Below are 19928 nucleotides of genomic sequence, written 5' to 3'. Positions count from 1 at the left end.
GCTCATCAGTGGGCAAAAACATCTCCTCCACCCTCACTCTCAGGACTGGAACCCCTCAGGGCTGTGTGCTGAGCCCAATGCTCTTCACACTATTCACACATGACTGCACCCCCATCTACCCCTCAGACACTGTCATTAAGTTTGCCGATGACATGACTGTAGTTGGCTTGATCTCAGAGGAGGATGAGACAGCTTACAAGGCATGAGGTGGATCATCTCATACAGTGGTGCGGAGCAAACGACCTCATCCTCAACACCTCTAAAACCAAGGAGATGATCGTTGACTTCTGTAGGACTAAGGTGGAACCGTACGCACCCCTCCACATAAATGGGGAGACGGTGGAGGATGTAGAAAAGCTGAAGTTTCTGGGAGTCACACTGTCGAACCAGCTGGCATGGACGAACAACACCATGCAGCTGGTCAATAAAGCTCAACAGAGACTCTTTTTCCTGAGGAAACTGAAGCGGGCCAAACTACTCCTCAACTTCTACAGAAGCACCATCGAGTCCATCCTGACCACCAGCGCCACAGTGTGGTACGCCAGCTGTACAGCCGCAGAACGCTACAGTCTCTATCGTGTGGTGAAGGCGGCTCAGCGCGTCATCAGGTTGAAGTTCCCCGAACTGGACACCATTTACACAAAAAGGCTCAACAAGAAAGCCCTCAGCATCCTTAGAGACACCCCACACCCGGTCACTCCATGTTTGAGCTGTTACCATCTGGCAGAAGGTTCAGGACAATCAGAACCAAAACAAACAGACTAAGAAACAGCTTCTACCCCAGAGCTGTTGCCTACATCATCCCACTTCTATCATAACAGTCACTGTTATACACACGCATGTTATACATGCTGCTGCTATCACTTATTATTATTATTATTATTATTATTATTATTATTATCATTATTTGAAGCTGCACTGATACCTTTCTGCTGCACAGACATTTTATTTTATATATACTGCTGCTCTTGTCTTGTTTTGTTGATCTCCATGTGTGCCTTTTATGTTTTTTAATTTTTTTTAATATATGTTTTATATTGTCTAACTAATTGTTGTCTTTTACCGAGAATAGTCTAACAAAGTTTCATTGTACACCCAGTATAATGACAATAAAAGATTCATTCATTCATTCATTCATTCATTCATTCATTCAGACGGACACTTTTGGAGTGGGCCTGGGAGCAGTGTTTCTGCAGGAGGTGGAAGGAGAGGAGGTGGTGGTGGAAGGAGAGTTGGAAGCTGCTGGACAGAGAGACAAAGGTACTCTACAGTGGAAAAGGAGTGCTTGGCGATGAAGTGGGCCATCGACACCCTCAGATATTATCTGCTGGGGCGGCACTTCTTTCTGGAAACTGATCATCGGTCTTTGCAGTGGCTTTATCGCATGAGGGATGCCAACATGCGCATCGCTAAGGTGGTACCTGGCCCTGCAGCCCTATGACTTCACGGTGCACTACAGGTCAGGGAAGTCAAATGTGGTGGCGGACTGTCTGTCCAGAATGTCAGAGGAATGAGGTACTGTTCTCTTTGGGGAGAGGGAGGAGGAAATGTGACGAAGAGCACATCGTCACCAGGCTTTGCACACATGGCACCACGCACTATGGACTGAGTGTGACTACATATGCAGAGGAGCAACAGCACTTTATTGGAGATTTGCACAATACATTTTAACACTGTTTTTTGCACATTTGTATGGATATGTTTATCGTATTTATTGAACGTTTATTGTCCTTGGTCGGGTCTTGGTTTTACAGGTGGGTGATGTGTGGGCCACGCAGCTCCACCTAGAGCAGCGGGACAGAGGGTTAAAGGTGCATATTAAATGTGTTAATTGCTTCAACAAGGAGCTAAGCTAAGAATGTGTATTGTGTTGCTCAATAAGTGCATGCAGTGAAGAAGTCAAGTGTATTGTTTACTCACCAGTGTTTGTCTTCAGGGTGTGCAGGCAAAAGGCTTCCCCCAGGAAAAAAGACAAAGTGGGATGTGTATTTTTGTTGTTAGGGGAGGCAAATGAGGGTGTGTATTTGTTACTGATAAGGTGGTGTAAATATAGGAATAAAAATGGTGGGTTAAACATGTTGATAGGCAGTGGATCCCTGTGGATGGAATCTTCCAGGGTCATTAGCTGTGACACCCTATAAATGGGGGCCATTTTAACAACCTGGGGGAGGTGGTACTGATGTGTTATGCTGTTTGCTGAGGTGGAGGAATAAAGAACCACCTCTGTGACCCACCTTAAACCTGCCTGTGGATAATTTTTTGCTGTACCATCCAGCCGTAATTGTGGTCATTCTCACATGTCTGACTGAATATTTTGTATTTCATAGAACCATCAGCAGAGTAAACTATTGCAGCTGATGAGGGGGATAACATCCCACCAACACACAAGAGACGCAAACAACCATCAGCAGAGGATGGAGCATCTGGAGTCGGTGCCAGGAAACCTTCTTCCAAAAGTGAATTTTGAAACATTTTCATTTATTTGGAGTAACATAAGTAGATCTGGGTGTGTAAAATAAATTTAAAAAACGCACGCCTCAGTCTGGTGGCACCCTAGTACATTTAGTCAAGTAATGTATTTAATTACAAATTTGAGATACTTGTACTTAAATTTAGCCTTTTCTTTTCATATTACTTTTAAAGTTCCACTTTACTACATCTTAGAAGCAAATATTGCACTTTTTTCTCCACTACATTTATCTGACAGCTATAGTTATTACCAGTTACACTGGAAATTATTATTTTTTTGCACAAAAATGAAGGGCTTATACAATATGGTTTGTTATAAATTCAAGTATTCATCAGTTTTTACATATTTTGCTTATATTTGATTAATCAGTTGATTGACAGAAAATTAATTGATAACAATTTTGATAGTGGTTTCAGTTATTTTTCCAGTAAAATCATGTGGTTGCCGCTTTACAGCTGGTATGACATTTGCTGCGTTTCCTTTAAATCATTTCAATGTATTTATAATGTTCAGGTTTGGACTGGACATTGTGAAGGTGTCACTTGGGCCTCTGGCTTACTGTGACCACAGTTCTCAATATTTTTACCGATCAAAGGATTAATGGAGAAAACAACCAGCATGAAAATAACCATCGGTTGCTGTCCTAAACAAAATATTACAAAATCCTACCTTTACGTTATTGTAATCATTCTTAATGCCGGTCATCGGGTCAGAATTTCTGTTATCTGGTTAGATTAGTCATAAAATGGAAACTATTTTTCATGGTGGAGTGCTGAGGATGAATCGAGTCTCACAGCCTGTGGAAAGAAGCTTCTTGTTAGTCTAGTGATGCAGCACTAAAACAAACAAGCTGGTCAGGCCTGGTATTATTTGTTGTGAGCGCCTGTTCATAAGTGGACAGCTCCAAGTACAGGTGTGAATGCCTTAGGATTTGATGACTCAGACCGCAGTCAGTGGTGGTCTTGGCCACACGTGACCACATTCTTTTAGCACTGTGTAAGCACATGTGTCCTGGACCAGATTGAAGCACCGCCTGTTCAACTGATATTTTCTGTAGAGTGCTGATCACACTAAGACTCATTATGGGCATAGCCCCTTCAGAAACGTCCATAATGCAAAATAATTAATAGAATAAATGTCTGAGGTAAAACACAGCCCTCTATGCACTCTCCCCTCTCCTCCTCTCCTCTCCTTAGCAGCGGCAGTCAAATTTCAACACTTTTATATTACACTTTTGTATTTTTTCTGCCAGCTTTAAGCCTTAATACTGCAGCCTTTTACTATAGGTAAACTTATTTTTTTACTTGCGGACACTCTATGATGGCAGGCCGAGGGAGAAATGATGCTTCTAAAACAGGCTGCGACAGGCCCCAGCCATCACCTGAGCAGCTAGATGCTAATGCTAATGCCACTGTGGCGAGAGCGGGTGTGAGTGTGTGTTTGTGTGAGCGTGTGTATGTGTAGTGTGTGTCGTCAACAACGCCACCTGGGATTTTAACCCAGGAAATAGCCATACAAGGCCAACACTAGGGCTGCAACTAACGATTATTTTGGTTGTCGACTAATCTAACGATTATTTTTTCGATTAGTCACAATTATTATTATTATTATTACCTCATATTCTCAGAGCAAATTAAAAACCCATGAAACATGTATTTGAAAACATAATATTTTGAAACAACTGCATTTTTAAATTGTTATTTTAATGAAACATAAATTAACAAAATAATACATTAAAGTGCAAGTTGTGATAACAAAAACATAATGTACAAATAACTTTACTATACTATAACTATACCTTTTTGAAATATTGCTGCCAAGTCCAAAATTTCAAATAAAACTAGTAAATGTAAATAAAATAAAAAAAATCCAGTACAAATGACTGTATAATTCACAAATTCTTCAAATTGCAATGCAGGAATGTGAGCATATCAACATACTCAGGTGTGAGGCTGGCTCTCTTCTTGGAGGTTATGTTCCCAGCAGCTGAGAACAGTCGCTCAGAAGGAGTAGAAGTGGCAGGAATGCACAAGAATGACCAGGCTAATGATGCAAGACTTGGATATTTTGCTTCATTTGACTTCCACCAAGATAGGGGATTAAAGTACATCAGTACCTGCAATGGGACAACAGATGAAAATTAGGCTTGTGAAAAAGTATGGCATGTTACAGTTGATGTTAAATGTTAATTAATAAGAACTGTTCTTATTTAAACACATAAATCTTGCCTCGTTGGTGATAGCTTGGTTGTGAGCATCCTGTTCAGCAGTCTCACTGTCAGTATCTGTTGAGGAGTCACATCCAAACAGTGAATCAAGAGACCCATTTGAAGTTCTCTTAGCACATGTAATGGCTTCCTCATTCTCACTGGCACACTGCCTCTTTGCAGTTTCTTCTTGCATGGACTGTAAGGCAAGAGATTGGACTTTACTTTGAAATTTCTGACACCAGGTTCAGTGTTCAGTTTCTGAAAACGCGGGTCCAGTGCAGCTGCAATGATCTGTGTGTTTGTGTTGTCATCTTTGACAGTGACTTCTCTGGACCAGCGTGCAGTTGTCTCCTGTGAAGCAGCTGCCTGGAATGCCAGAAACAGAAGCTGTATCATAGGTGGTCTGAGTGGACTTCTGAAGCCCTCTGACCAGAGGAGGCAGGGCAGAGGCGGTAGCATAGGTTTCACCACTCAGGTAGACAGTGGCACTTTCAAAGGCCTGAAGAGCTTTTGCCAGTTCCTCAAGCAAGGCCCACTGGTCTGGTTTCAGGTCGAGATGCTGTTTCCCTTTCTGTGTTACTGTTTGGGTTAGACAATGTTGCAGTCAGCGGCCATCTCTGTTCTAGCAGACGAGTCACCATGTAAAAGGTGCTATTCCACCTAGTAGAGACATCTTGGATAAATTTCTTCTCTGGGATTCCCATTTGTTTCTATTTGGTCTTCAGCTTGCTTGAGGCTAGTTCACTTCTTTTGAAGTGCTCTACAAGACACCTCGCTGCTCCTAGTGTTTTAGTGATCTGAGGATGTTTCAGAGCATGACCGATCACCTATTGTGGCCAAGTGTGGCCTGCACAGCGGACTGAATTCCACCCATGCTTTTCTTTCAAAATGTTTGCAGCCAGCACTGTGTCAACATTGGAGCCATTGTCATGGACAACAGCCACAATCTTGCTAGCAGGGACCTCAAACCTTGCCATGGCATACTCAATCCATGCAGCAATGTTAACTCCAGTGTGTCGTTCTTCCAGTGGCATGGTGGTGAGGCAGAAGCTAGTGAGTTCCCAGTCATCACTTAAAGTGACAAGTGATGCCAAAATATGCCTCTGTGGCAATACTGGTCCAGGCATCAGCTGTCAGGGCAATCTTGCTCTTAGTTGATTTAAGGACGTCTATAAGATAGATTAATGTTGAGTCGGTGTGTAACTATGCCAAAACAATGTCGGACTCCGTAGTTTTCTCCGGGCCCCTGCCAAACCTAACCAGTGATGACATGTTCAGCCGCATGTCATCATTCAACCGCTGGCTGTCAAGGTGGTGTCCAGCAAACGATGTGGGCTTTGTTGATAATTGGCGGACTTTCTGGGGAAAACCTGGTCTCATTAGGAGAGACGGCATCCATCCCACTTTGGACGGAGCGGCTCTCATCTCTAGAAATTTAACCCATTTCATTAGCCAACAACCAGCCTGACAACCCAGAGTTGAGACCAGGAGGCAGAGCTGCAGTCTTACACGCTTCTCTGAGCTTCCATTAGATCAGTTGCACACCCAAAACTCCATTGAGACTGTGTCTGCCCCCCGACCACCTAAATTAATTAAATTAATCAAATCAAAAGTCCACAGAAGAGGAGTTGTGCATGAAAATCTAATAAAAATTAACAGCAACTCTGCAATCTCAAAACAAGACAAGAGAATTAAATGCGGACTCCTAAATATCAGATCCCTGTCATCGAAAGCTGTACTAGTAAATGACTTAATTTCAGACTGTAATATTGATTTATTCTGTCTTACTGAAACTTGGCTGCATCCTGAAGAATATGTCAGCCTGAATGAATCCACTCCACCCAGTCATATTAATACTCACATTCCTCGAGGCTCCGGCCGAGGAGGTGGTGTTGCAGCTATTTATGACTTAAGTCTGTCAATCATTCCTAAACCTAAATTAAATTATAACTCATTTGAAAGCCTTGTTCTGAGTCTTTCACATCCAACGTGGAAAACTTTACAGCCAGTTCTATTTGTTGTAGTGTATCGAGCACCTGGTCCTTACTCAGAATTTTTATCTGAATTCTCTGAGTTTTTATCAAGTCTAGTCCTCAAATCAGATAAAGTAATTATTGTAGGTGATTTTAATATTCATGTGGATGTCGTTAATGATAGCCTTAGTACTGCATTTATCTCATTATTAGACTCCATTGGCTTCTCTCAGTGTGTACATAAACCAACTCACTGTTTTGACCACACTCTTGACCTTGTTCTAGCTTATGGTATCGAGATTGAAAATCTAACAGTTTCTCCACAGAATCCTCTTTTATCAGACCATCACTTAATAACTTTTGAAGTTCTATTACTGGACTACACACCATTAGGCAAAAACTCCTTCACTAGATGTCTATCTGATAGTGCTGTAGCTAAATTTAAGGAAATTATACCGCTGGCACTAAATTCAATGCCATGTCTTAATATAATAGAGGACTCCTCCGCTAACCTCAGTTCCTCACAAATCGATCATCTTGTTGATAGCACTGCAGGCTCATTGCGAACAACACTGGACTCTATTGCCCCCCTGAAAAGGAAACCTATAAAGCACAGGAGGTTAGCACCCTGGTATAACTCGGATACCCGCAAATTGAAGCAAACATCACGGAAATTTGAAAGGAAATGGCGTTCCACCAACTTGGAAGAATCCCGCTTAGCCTGGAAAGATAGCCTTAAAATATATAGGAAGGCCCTCCGCAATGCCAGAGCAAGCTATTACTCGTCATTAATAGAGGAAAACAAAAACAACACCAGGTTTCTTTTCAGCACTGTAGCCAGGCTGACAGAAAGTCACAGCTCTACTGAACCATGTATTCCTACAACGCTCAGTAGTAATGACTTCATGAGCTTCTTTAATGATAAAATTTTAACTATTAGAGACAAAATCCATCATCGCTTGCCCTCAACTGGCACTATTGTATCTTTAAACACAGGAACCTCAGAAACAGTTGTAAATTCTGACTTATATTTAGACTGCTTCTCTCCCATCGACCTCCACCAACTAACTTCGATGGTTTCTTCATCTAGACCAACAACTTGTCTCCTAGACCCCATCCCAACTAGGTTGCTGAAAGAAACCTTACCTTTAATTAGCACATCTCTACTAGAAATGATCAACCTGTCTCTATTAACAGGATACGTACCACAATCCTTTAAACTAGCTGTAATTAGACCGCTCCTTTAAAAAGCCTAATCTTGACCCAGAAGCTTTAGCCAACTATAGACCTATATCCAACCTCCCTTTCCTCTCCAAGATCCTTGAGAAAGCGGTCGCCAACCAGCTATGTGACTTTCTTCATAAAAATAGTTTATATGAGGATTTTCAATCAGGTTTTAGAGCACATCATAGCACAGAGACGGCACTGGTGAAAGTTACAAATGACCTCCTCATCGCTTCTGACGAAGGACTTGTCTCTGTCCTGGTCTTACTAGATCTTAGTGCTGCATTTGATACCATTGATCATCACATTCTACTACAGAGACTGGAACACTTAATTGGCATTAAAGGACCCGCATTAAACTGGTTTATGTCCTATTTATCGGATCGATTTCAGTTTGTACATGTTAATGATGAGTCATCCCTGTATACCAAGGTTAGTCATGGTGTTCCTCAAGGCTCCGTGCTTGGACCCATACTATTCACCTCATATATGCTCCCTCTAGGAAATATAATTCGGAAACACTCCATAAACTTTCATTGTTATGCAGATAATACACAGTTATACCTATCAATAAAGCCAAATGAAACTAATCAGCTTACTAACCTCCATGCATGTCTCAAGGACATTAAGATCTGGATGACCTGCAATTTTCTGCTGTTAAACTCAGATAAAACCGAAGTTATAGTACTTGGTCCTAAACACCTTAGAGATGCATTATCTAGTGATATAGCGAGTTTGGATGGCATTAACTTGGCCTCCAGCACCACCGTCAGGAATCTGGGAGTTATCTTTGATCAAGATATGTCCTTCAACTCCCACATAAAACAAATTTCAAGGTCTGCATTTTTTCATCTATGTAACATTGCAAAAATCAGGCCCATCCTGTCTCAAAAAGACGCAGAAAAGCTAGTCCATGCATTTGTTACGTCCAGGCTGGACTATTGTAATTCTCTATTATCAGGCTGCCCTAACAAGTCTCTAAAGAGTCTCCAGCTGGTCCAGAATGCTGCAGCACGTGTACTGACAGGAACTAAGAAAAGAGATCATATTACTCCTGTATTGGCCTCTCTGCACTGGCTCCCTGTAAAATCAAGAATAGAGTTTAAAATCCTTCTCCTCACTTACAAAGCTGTTAATGGTCAGGCACCATCATATCTCCAGGAGCTCATACTACCCTATCACCAAACTAGAGCATTACGCTCCCAGAACGCAGGATTACTTGTAGTTCTTAAAGTCTCCAAAAGTAGAATGGGAGCCAGAGCCTTCAGTTATCAAGCTCCTCTTCTGTGGAACCATCTTCCTGTTTTGGTCCGGGAGGCGGACACCCTCTCTACCTTTAAGAATAGACTTAAGACCTTCCTCTTCGATAAGAGCTTATAGTTAGGGCTGGGCCAGGACAGGCCCAGAGCGCTAGTTTCTAAGCTGCTTCGGTCGTGCCAGCAGCCTGGACCCGATGCAGCTGGACTCACGAGCGGAGCATTAATGCACATCTGTCTGCAGCTGCTCCAAACACACAATTTGAAGGGACAGATTAGATGTTAATTTTGTTAACAGTGACTTTGTTGATACTGCTTTAATCGTAGAATGGAGCCACAACGGGCTGATTTCAGCCAAGAGCAGCAGGTTGTTTTAATGGAAAGTAGGCTATGAGCGATACAAAAAAGCTGATCACAGCCTGAAGCAACAGTGTTGCTGCAAATATAACAAGAGGAGGCTGCTTTTAATTTCTGACAGCTGAACATTGCGCTTTTAAATATGAAGCTTACCCAAACAAAAAACTAGAGCAACAACTGTCATTTTTTAAATTGTGTTTTCATATATTTCACCGATTGTAATAGAATGCGAGTGTGTTTTATTGAAAGCGAGACTGGGTGTGTGTATGAAAATCGCTACAGTGAACTGGTGCTTTGGTTTTTAGGTGCTCTACAATCTCATAGTTTCAAAGAAAATGGATTGATTGATTTATACTTAACGAAATGAAACGAAAACAATATATATTATATTACTATATTGTTGCAACTTTAGAAAATATAATCCAGGGGAAAAAAGGCTTACAAACATGGACCAAAACAGCTCAGTAATACGCACAAAAATCCAAAAGAAACGAAAATGAACTAAAAAAAATAACTAAACATCATGAAGTGGTCTCAATCTGTGTTTTACGCATGCCTCTGTGCATCTGGCACATGTGTCTTGGAGTTCTGAATGGAGGCTGTATGTTCAGCTCCCCTTACATGTGAAATTTATTACATGAAACACGACGAAATTTCTTCACTTATGAACTGAAAAGTGTGAGGAGAGCTACTGTAGGAACCGGTTTTTCTGTTCAAAGCAAACAGCTGTGTGAAGTACTGTGGGGGGCAGGACTTTTGTCTGACAATGTACTTGAGTGAAGTATCCACAAACACACCCCTTGGTCAGTGTAAGTGTGACTCCATCTCTTTTTACTTTTTAAACACACACTAAAATTATGGAGCGTGAGCATGTAGTTGACGCGTGTCTTAGGCCACAAAAACTCCACAGTTCTTCTTTCTCACGTGGGTTTATTGAAACCTTTATTCAAGTTACAACAAAAAATAAAACTGTGTAGCAATCCAAAATCAGGCAATAATCATTAGCACGGTCAAAAACTAGTGTGCTCTCCTCGCCTCCATAATCATCACTGAACCAAAGTACGCACGCATCACGTTACGCACATCTCAGCCAATAAGAAGAGCGCAGTTGTTATTAACTAATAGGCACTCTTATAACCTCAAATATACAAAATCAGAATAAATCCAACAAATCTAAATTATTTATCACCTTATGTGTAATATACAAAATGGCTCCAACAGTCAGAGATAAATGGAGGATGCTAATGTGTTACATTGTGTCCAGCTGTCGTCACAGCAATTATTACAAGCACACCTATTGGTCAGAGATAAATGGAGGCGCTAATATGTCTATTAAGCTCATTACTTTCAATAGAGCCGAGAAGGTGGAACATAGGAAAATATTTTTCATTCTAGTTTTAGAGGCTGCATTTAAAAAAAATATATATAAAAAAATAAAGTTATTACTTTACATCACGTTCATAAGATGTATAGTGACTGGAATTCAGACTTCCCAAAAATATAAGATATATACATGGTAGCCTACGTGCTTCAAATAAAACATTTTTATTTAAAAAATCGACAGGTATACAGAACAGTGCAGTATGATATACAGTAGGTAATTTAAAGCAGAGTGTGTCCTCAGATCTGCGTAGTGTGCGCATCAGTCTTTCAGCAGGAGATCCTTCGGCCCTGGGCATTTTTCGCCGTCTGCCATGCAGTCACATGCCAGTCGGTCCTCCCTTTAATGCTATGACCTGTTCAATGACTTTGTCCAAGTGATCTATGTATTTGTTGCAGGCCTCTTTGGTGAGCTTATATTTCCAAAATGACTCTCTTGCGGAGATCAGTTCATCTCTGTTTTTGGGTTTGGCCTCACAGCGAATGTAGCGTTTCATTGAAGCCCAGACTAACTCGATCGGGTTCAGATCCGGCGACCTAAGAAATTTTTGCTGAGCATAAGGTTTGTTCTAAATTAAATAAAAGCCTGTCCCATACAGACGCGTGTCTCTCTAAAGGGGTCCGCTCGGCACACACACACCCTCCAAAAAAAAAAAAAAAACTATTGGCAGGAGTCCGGGCCATGAGAACCGGCAGTCTACCTCTCGTATGGATAATCCAATCCTTGTTGTGATAGACTCATGTGTTTTCATAATCTACAGTAGCCTATCATAAAGTGGATACAATCACCGCAACTCTGTCCGGAGCTTCGCTACTTTTATTTCCGTATCCTTGGTAACAGTAACCCAGGTACAAGGATCCCCCCCTCCCCGCTTGACTTGAAATTAAAAAAAGTGACACAGGCTATTGCCCGTTCATTCATGAGAAATCATCCAGCAACACACTCAATCAAACAAGGTGGGGAATGAGAAATCTGCGGCACTACTGTACAGTAGTTCGCTCATTTTAAAAACACAGACGGGTGTGTTTCGAGCTGACGAGACTGAGGACCGAAAAAAGAGAGTGAGACGTATACTGTAGCTGCCGTCGTTACATTTGTCTCATTGAAAAACTATACTGTATTACAGTGGCGAGCGGTGACCTTTTACTGTGGTCATGCTGAAGTGTCAATACCATGCGCGCCCGTAAGGGGGGTATTTATTTATTAATAAAAAATATAATATGGTTTTTAACTACTACAGTGGAAACCGCTTATAGTGATCACGTTGGTCCAGAGTACATTTGATCACTATAAGCGGTTGATTGCTAAAACCGAATTGTTATTATTTCACTTATTTTTTTGTGCAGAACATAATCTAAATGCCAGTTGTATAGTTTTTCAATGAGAAAAATGTAATGAAACGGTCGTCAGCGCGATCCTCTCGTCAGCTCCAAACTCACCCTTCTGCACCTCAATCACAGACCACAGCTGGTTTTCCACACAGCATTTACAGTAACTCACGTGACACGTCTCAGATCAGTAGGCGCTGCTGCCGGTGTGTTTTTAAAATGAGCGAACTAGGCTAGTAGCGCCGCAGATTGACAGATCTGACACTTGTTTGACAGAGTGTTTCGAGATGGTTTTCATGAAATAACAGGCAATATGTCACTGTCAGACCGGATCGTTTGACGGGAGGGGGGGTCGGCCAGTTTTTGTGATATTTACTTCAGGAGTAGGCCGTCCACTTGAAATTATAGTTTTCTTTTCCTCAAAAGTTCTCCGCGAAAACGGCACTGAACGCAAAGACTGAATAGAATTAATATTTTCACTCATTTTGACCGGGCTACACGATGAAATGAACCACTGACAGTTTCCCGCTGAACAATTCAAACAAGTCAGTTTTGCGCATGCGCGTTGGCAGATAAGCTTCTTCACTGACAGCTTTTTTGCCATTCAAAATGCTCATCTACAGTAAACACAGCCTCTAGCAGTAACTGTACTACTCTGTGTCACAGTGCGCACGCGCGAACAAGCTTTCCAGCTTTTCGCAAGCAAAACGGGACAGATTAGGCACGGATTTAAGACCAAAACAGTAGAACTAAGGTATTGTATAATTGAACACACTGCCAGATTAATATTTTCAATTATTTTTATTGAAGGGCTTGGGCATGCACTGCATTTATAGCTTATTAAGACCGCTCGCCCATGCTGTATTATTATTATATTGCATTCCCCATTTGTGTTCACTGCTCCGTGCTGCTGTCTTATGGAGGCGTCCTGCTGCTCACAGATGCCACCTGGCGGTTGTTTGGGCACATTGCAGCTTCTGGTGAAAACACAATTACTCCTCCAAAAAAAAAATCTGTGTGACTCTCCTGTGACTCACGCGTGAAATTCTCCAAATGAAACTAGTACCCACTGTACAGTGACACGTAAATTTAATACCATATATTGAAGATAGGAGGCTTCTGCTTGACAGCGACGATATGCTACAAACCACTACAAAACAGATAGGCTACGGCTGTAAGTCACTGATAACGAAGACAAATAACTTTTATCGGTTCAACTCGTGAATTTACCCTTCTGGCGTACATGCCACCACAGCTCCAGGGTGCTTACGTTTCAGGTGCTCATGCATGGCTGTAGTGCTGCCATGAAATGACAGCTGTGTTTGACAAAATTTGCACATCACATGTGAGTGACGCCGAGATCGAAAAGTGGCCAAAGGTATGTTGATTGCCGCTCAGCGGCTTATACCGATGCCTAGAGTCTTATGCCGTTCCACGGAGAGGTGGCCAAAGTTATGTCTATTGCTGCTCAGCGGCTTATACCTATGCCTAGCTTTATGCCGTTCCTCGGAGAGGTGGCCAAATTTATGTCGATTGCTGCTAAGCGGCTTATACCGATGCCTAGAGTCCTATGCCGTTCCTCGGAGAGGTGGCCAAAGTTATGTAGATTGCTGCTCAGCGGCTTATACCGATGCCTAGCCTTATGCCGTTCCTCGGAGAGGTGGCCAAAGTTATGTCGATTGCTGCTCAGCGGCTTTTACCGATCCCCAGACTCTTATACCGTTCCTCGGAGTGGTGTGCCGCTGATATTCCGCCGACACATGACGGTGTGTGCCGCTAGAGAGCGTTATGCTTCTGAGAGACTGTTGGATGGGTACCGTCCCCTGATGGATATGCAAATGTAATGCCACTGGGCTGGTTTTACGACAAGTGCTGCCGTAAATGTATACATTGTTGTAGTCTTTTTTGACAATGCTAACTTAACACATTGCCGTAAATAAAGGAACGTAGGCTATGTGTTTCTTTTGGATGTTATGTTGGTGGGATGTAGGCATATAGACAGTAATTACACTTGGGATTCTTGCGATATGATAGCAAAGTAATATGTCTAAATTTGGGCCTATACACTACTTAAAGCTAATGAAAGCGATAGCCTTAGCTAACATGGCTACTGTTAGCCCAGCCACCGTAGCCAGTCTGACTAATCGATAGCAGAAACTTTGAGCCAACCAACTAAACAATACTTACTGACAGGCTTCCTTTACTAGGAGAACACAAGAATACATTACTTTGTATAAAATCTACTTCGACGAACATTAACCATTGTGGCATATTATGTATCATGTTCATTGTACATTGAGATATGTTTTAACTATTGTCAATCAATGTGTGTGTGTCTTTGTGTGTGTATGTGTGTGTGTGTGTGTAGCCTATGTGTATGTAGGCTATATATATATATGATATCAGTTATATATACACACAAACACACACACACACATATATATGTATATGTATGTGTATATACATATATATGTATATATGTGTATATATATATATGTATATATATATATGTGTGTGTGTGTGTGTGTGTGTGTGTGTGTGTGTATATATATATATATATATATATATATACACAGTACAGACCAAAAGTTTGGACACACCTTCTTATTCAATGAGTTTCCTTTCTTTTCATGACTATTGACATTGTAGATTCACACTGAAGGCATCAAAACTATGAATTAACACGTGGAAATATGTACTTAACAAAAAAGTGTAAAACAACTGAAAATACGCCTTATATTCTAGTTTTTTCAAAGTAGCCACCTTTTGCTCTGATTACTGCTTTGCACACACTCTGCATTCTCTTGATGAGCTTCAAGAGGTAGTCACCTGAAATGGTTTTCACTTCACAGGTGTGCCCTGTCAGGTTTAATAAGTGGGATTTCTTGCCTTATAAATGGGGTTGGGACCATCAGTTGTGTTGTGCAGAAGTCAGGTGGATACACAGCTGATAGTCCTACTGAATAGACTGTTAGAATTTGTATTATGGCAAGAAAAAAGCAGCTAAGTAAAGAAAAACGAGTGGCCATCATTACTTTAAGAAATGAAGGTCAGTCAGTCCGAAAAATTGGGAAAACTTTGAAAGTGTCCCCCAGTGCAGTCGCAAAAACCATCAAGCGCTACAAAGAAACTGGCTCACATGAGGACCGCCCCAGGAAAGGAAGACCAAGAGTCACCTCTGCTGCGGAGGATAAGTTCATCCGAGTCACCAGCCTCAGAAATCGCAGGTTAACAGCAGCTCAGATTAGAGACCAGGTCAATGCCACACAGAGTTCTAGCAGCAGACACATCTCTAGAACAACTGTTAAGAGGAGACTGTGTGAATCAGGCCTTCATGGTAGAATAGCTGCTAGGAAACCACTGCTAAGGACAGGCAACAAGCAGAAGAGACTTGTTTGGGCTAAAGAACACAAGGAATGGACATTAGACCAGTGGAAATCTGTGCTTTGGTCTGATGAGTCCAAATTTGAGATCTTTGGTTCCAACCACCGTGTCTTTGTGCGACGCAGAAAAGGTGAACGGATGGACTCTACATGCCTGGTTCCCACCGTGAAGCATGGAGGAGGAGGTGTGATGGCGTGGGGGTGCTTTGCTGGTGACACTGTTGGGGATTTATTCTAAATTGAAGGCATACTGGACCAGCATGGCTACCACAGCATCTTGCAGCGGCATGCTATTCCATCTCGTTTGCGTTTAGTTGGACCATCATTTATTTTTCAACAGGACAATGACCCCAAACACACCTCCAGGCTGTGTAAGGGCTATTTGACCAAGAAGGAGAGTGATGGGGTGCTGCGCCAGATGACCTGGCCTCCACAGTCACCGGACCTGAACCCAATCGAGATGGTTTGGGGTGAGCTGGACCGCAGAGTGAAGGCAAAAGGACCAACAAGTGCTAAGCATCTCTGGGAACTCCTTCAAGACTGTTGGAAGACCATTTCAGGTGACTACCTCTTGAAGCTCATCAAGAGAATGCCAAGAGTGTGCGAAGCAGTAATCAAAGCAAAAGGTGGCTACTTTGAAGAACCTAGAATATAAGACATATTTTCAGTTGTTTCACACTTTTTTGTTAAGTATATAATTCCACATGTGTTAATTCATAGTTTTGATGCCTTCAGTGTGAATCTACAATTTTCATAGTCATGAAAATAAAGAAAACTCTTTGAATGAGAAGGTGTGTCCAAACTTTTGGTCTGTACTGTATGTATGTATGTATGTATGTATGTATGTATATATATATGTATGTATGTATGTATGTATGTATGTATGTATGTATGTATATATGTGTGTGTGTGTGTGTGTGTGTGTGTGTGTGTGTATGTATATATGTATGTATGTATATATGTGTGTATATATATGTGTGTGTATGTATATATATATATGTATGTGTGTATATATATATATATATATATATATGTATGTATTTATATGTATATGTATGTATATATATATGTATGTATATGTATGTGTATGTATGTATATATATATATACACACACACATATGTATATATACGTGTGTGTGTGTATGTATATATATGTATATATATATACATATATATGTATATATACATATGTGTGTGTATGTATATATGTATATGTATGTATATATATGTATGTATGTGTATGTATATATATGTATGTGTGTGTATGTATGTATGTATATATATATGTGTATGTATATATATGTGTGTGTGTATGTATGTATGTATGTATGTATATATGTATATATGTATATATATATATATATGTATGTATATATATATATATATGTGTGTATATATATATATATATATATGTGTGTATATATATATATATATATATATGTATATATATATATATGTGTGTGTGTATATATGTATATATATATGTGTGTGTGTATATATGTATGTGTGTATATGTATATATATAAATAAAACTGATGTGGATATTATGACTGCCCCGTCTGTCATAGACCAAACTATCACACACAGACACAAACACACACATACACACTGATTTAATGCAGTCATATGGACAGTGTGGTCTGCAGAGTAAAGTAGTAGAGCTGTGAGTGTTGGCTCTGATCAGTCCAGTTCTGTCTGTCTGCTTACATTTATTTTAAATTATCTGAAGCCTTGAATCCCAAACCCTTCAAAATACATGATGCTACTTTTACTGTATACTTCTGGCTTATTGTGATAAAGTGTTGGAAATTTTGTGTCTCAATTTAATTGTTACTCCTATGTTTCATCTAGGTCTCGGACCATGCTATTCTACACATGTTCTTGTCCTTGAATATCACAAGTCTTCAGCCAACACTGCACCCCTACTACCGACACACCACTCCTGCTTCAGCACCATATGATGTCCTGCATCACATAACACTGATCCAGTGGAATAAGCCTTTCAACATCGACATACCACTACTCTTCCAGAGGTATAAGCCTTTAGGCATGGACATACCACTACTCCATAATTAAAGGTATAAGCCTTTAGTTATAGACATACCACTGATGATCCAGAGGAATATGTCGTTTTTATGCCAGTGGCCACCAACTGGGATTTCAATATTGTTTTGAAGATGTGGGTACAAAATGAATGTGTCACAAGTCACCATTAAATTTGTTTACTCATTTGGATCATTTGTTTAGGCTGAGACGTGATGTTTATAAGTGACTGTGTGCAAGGCACAAGCTAAATACATAGCGTAGCTATACAATGCTTTCCACCTTTGTAGTAAGTAACATTGTTATGATGCAGTAAGTAGTGCAGCGGCCTTGCAGTGAAAGGAGTTTGAACTGATCATGTGAACTTTATTTATCCATTGTTTTTTTTTTCCTCTTTTGCAATAAAGACATCCTTTATCCTGTACAATGTGCAAATAAGAGCATGTCTTAATTTTGGAGCTTGACTAAGAAAACACATTGAAATGTCTTAGTTGAAAGCCAGTATTGCAAATCCTGGTGGAAATATTGTCTAAATGTGAATTTGTCATTGTTGTCTTCATATACTCAATAAAACATTTGCACTTCTGAGCCAGTCGAATGTTGTGTTGCTAGTGATTTCTGTTTAACAGAAAAATGCTCACTGGAGGATTGTTGTAGACATCGGGGTGTTTTTCTCATGAGCTTAAGAAATGAGAATGTGTAAATGTATTGACTACGCCTGGAATAGTTCACTGCTGCCAATGTCCAGATGCAGGTTCCTATATCTGCCAGGGGGTGGCACTGTAGACATTTGATGACTTGTTTTCATTCATGGTCTAACAGCCACTGAACCTAGACCTGTTTACAGTCTGGCTAGTTGTGATAAAGAAAGTGCTGAAAATGTGGCGTCTCAATTTAATTGTTACTCCTATCTTTCATCTATCGGATCATGCTATTCTACACATGTCTATGCAGCAGCATTTGTTCAGAATTAGAATCAGATTCAGAAATAGTTTATAATCCCTGAGGGGAAATTGCTCCCATTCAAAATTCAGAATATGCAGAAATAATAATAATAATAATAATAATAATAGGAGTTGAACAAAGTGTTGAATGTACTCCTGTGGCTGACCACCACGTCATGGCGTGGATGAGAGCCATTGTTCAAGATGACATGTAACTTGGACAGCATCCTCCTCGCTGACACCGCCGTCAGAGAGTCCAGCTCCACTCGCAACAACGTCACTGGCCTTGCGGATCAGTCTGTTCAACCTTTTTGCGTCCGCTACCCTCAGCCTGCTGCCCCAGCGCACAACAGCATAGTATAGCACTGGCCACCACAGACTCATAAAACATCCTGAGCATAGTCCGGGAGATGTTGAATGACCTCAATCGTGTCAGAAACTAGAGATGTATGTATATATATATAATAGTTACATATACCACTCCTGCTTCAGCACACATTTCCCTGAGATCATGGTAGTATTTTCATACATTAATGTAAAACAACAATTGCGCTTCCTGCTGGAAAGCGCAGGCGCAGACACTGTAAACACGAGCACTTATTGCCAGAGACCGTACTTGTGAAGCAAAATACACGAGTGAAAGAATTGTACAATGCTTTCCATTCTCGACTCAGTGGCGTACTAGATAGCGTGACCACCCGCCCAGGAGAATACTAAGCACGAGACCGCTGATCCAAAGGGGCTGCTTTATGCAACTTTCTCTTTCTTTTGTGCCATAAACAAACCTTTTATCCTTCAACTCCCACATAAAACAAATTTCAAGGTCTGCATTTTTTCATCTACGTAACATTGCAAAAATCAGGCCCATCCTGTCTCAAAAAGACGCAGAAAAGCTAGTCCATGCATTTGTTACTTCCAGACTGGACTATTGTAATTCTCTATTATCAGGCTGCCCTAACAAGTCTCTAAAGAGTCTCCAGCTGGTCCAGAATGCTGCAGCACGTGTACTGACAGGAACTAAGAAAAGAGATCATATTACTCCTGTACTGGCCTCTCTGCACTGGCTCCCTGTAAAATCAAGAATAGAGTTTAAAATCCTTCTCCTCACTTACAAAGCTGTCAATGGTCAGGCACCATCATATCTCCAGGAGCTCATATTACCCTATCACCCAACTAGAGCATTACGCTCCCAGAACGCAGGATTACCTGTAGTTCCTAAAGTCTCCAAAAGTAGAATGGGAGCCAGAGCCTTCAGTTATCAAGCTCCTCTTCTGTGGAACCATCTTCCTGTTTTGGTCCGGGAGGCGGACACCCTCTCTACCTTTAAGAGTAGACTTAAGACCTTCCTCTTCGATAGAG

General features: G+C 40.9%; 1 long non-coding RNA gene across 4 annotated transcripts in view; it reads left to right on the top strand.

Annotated features, from left to right (window-relative positions):
• LOC311253953 overlaps nucleotides 1–18218 on the top strand; it is a 50517-nt gene extending 32299 nt beyond the window's left edge. For all 4 annotated transcript variants that reach the window (XR_014622086.1, XR_014622087.1, XR_014622088.1 and 1 more), the window contains 3 exons: nucleotides 1155–1811; nucleotides 2328–2456; nucleotides 17434–18218. This is a non-coding gene — a long non-coding RNA (uncharacterized lncRNA). The remainder of the gene's footprint in view (nucleotides 1–1154; nucleotides 1812–2327; nucleotides 2457–17433) is intronic.
• The last annotated feature ends 1710 nt before the right edge of the window (nucleotides 18219–19928 follow it).

The sequence above is a fragment of the Pagrus pagrus genome (assembly GCF_965226575.1).
Source record: "Pagrus pagrus genome assembly, contig: HAP1_SCAFFOLD_85, whole genome shotgun sequence".
In the NCBI taxonomy this organism is placed as follows: domain Eukaryota; kingdom Metazoa; phylum Chordata; class Actinopteri; order Spariformes; family Sparidae; genus Pagrus; species Pagrus pagrus.
This window is presented reverse-complemented; position numbering and strand designations above follow the sequence as displayed.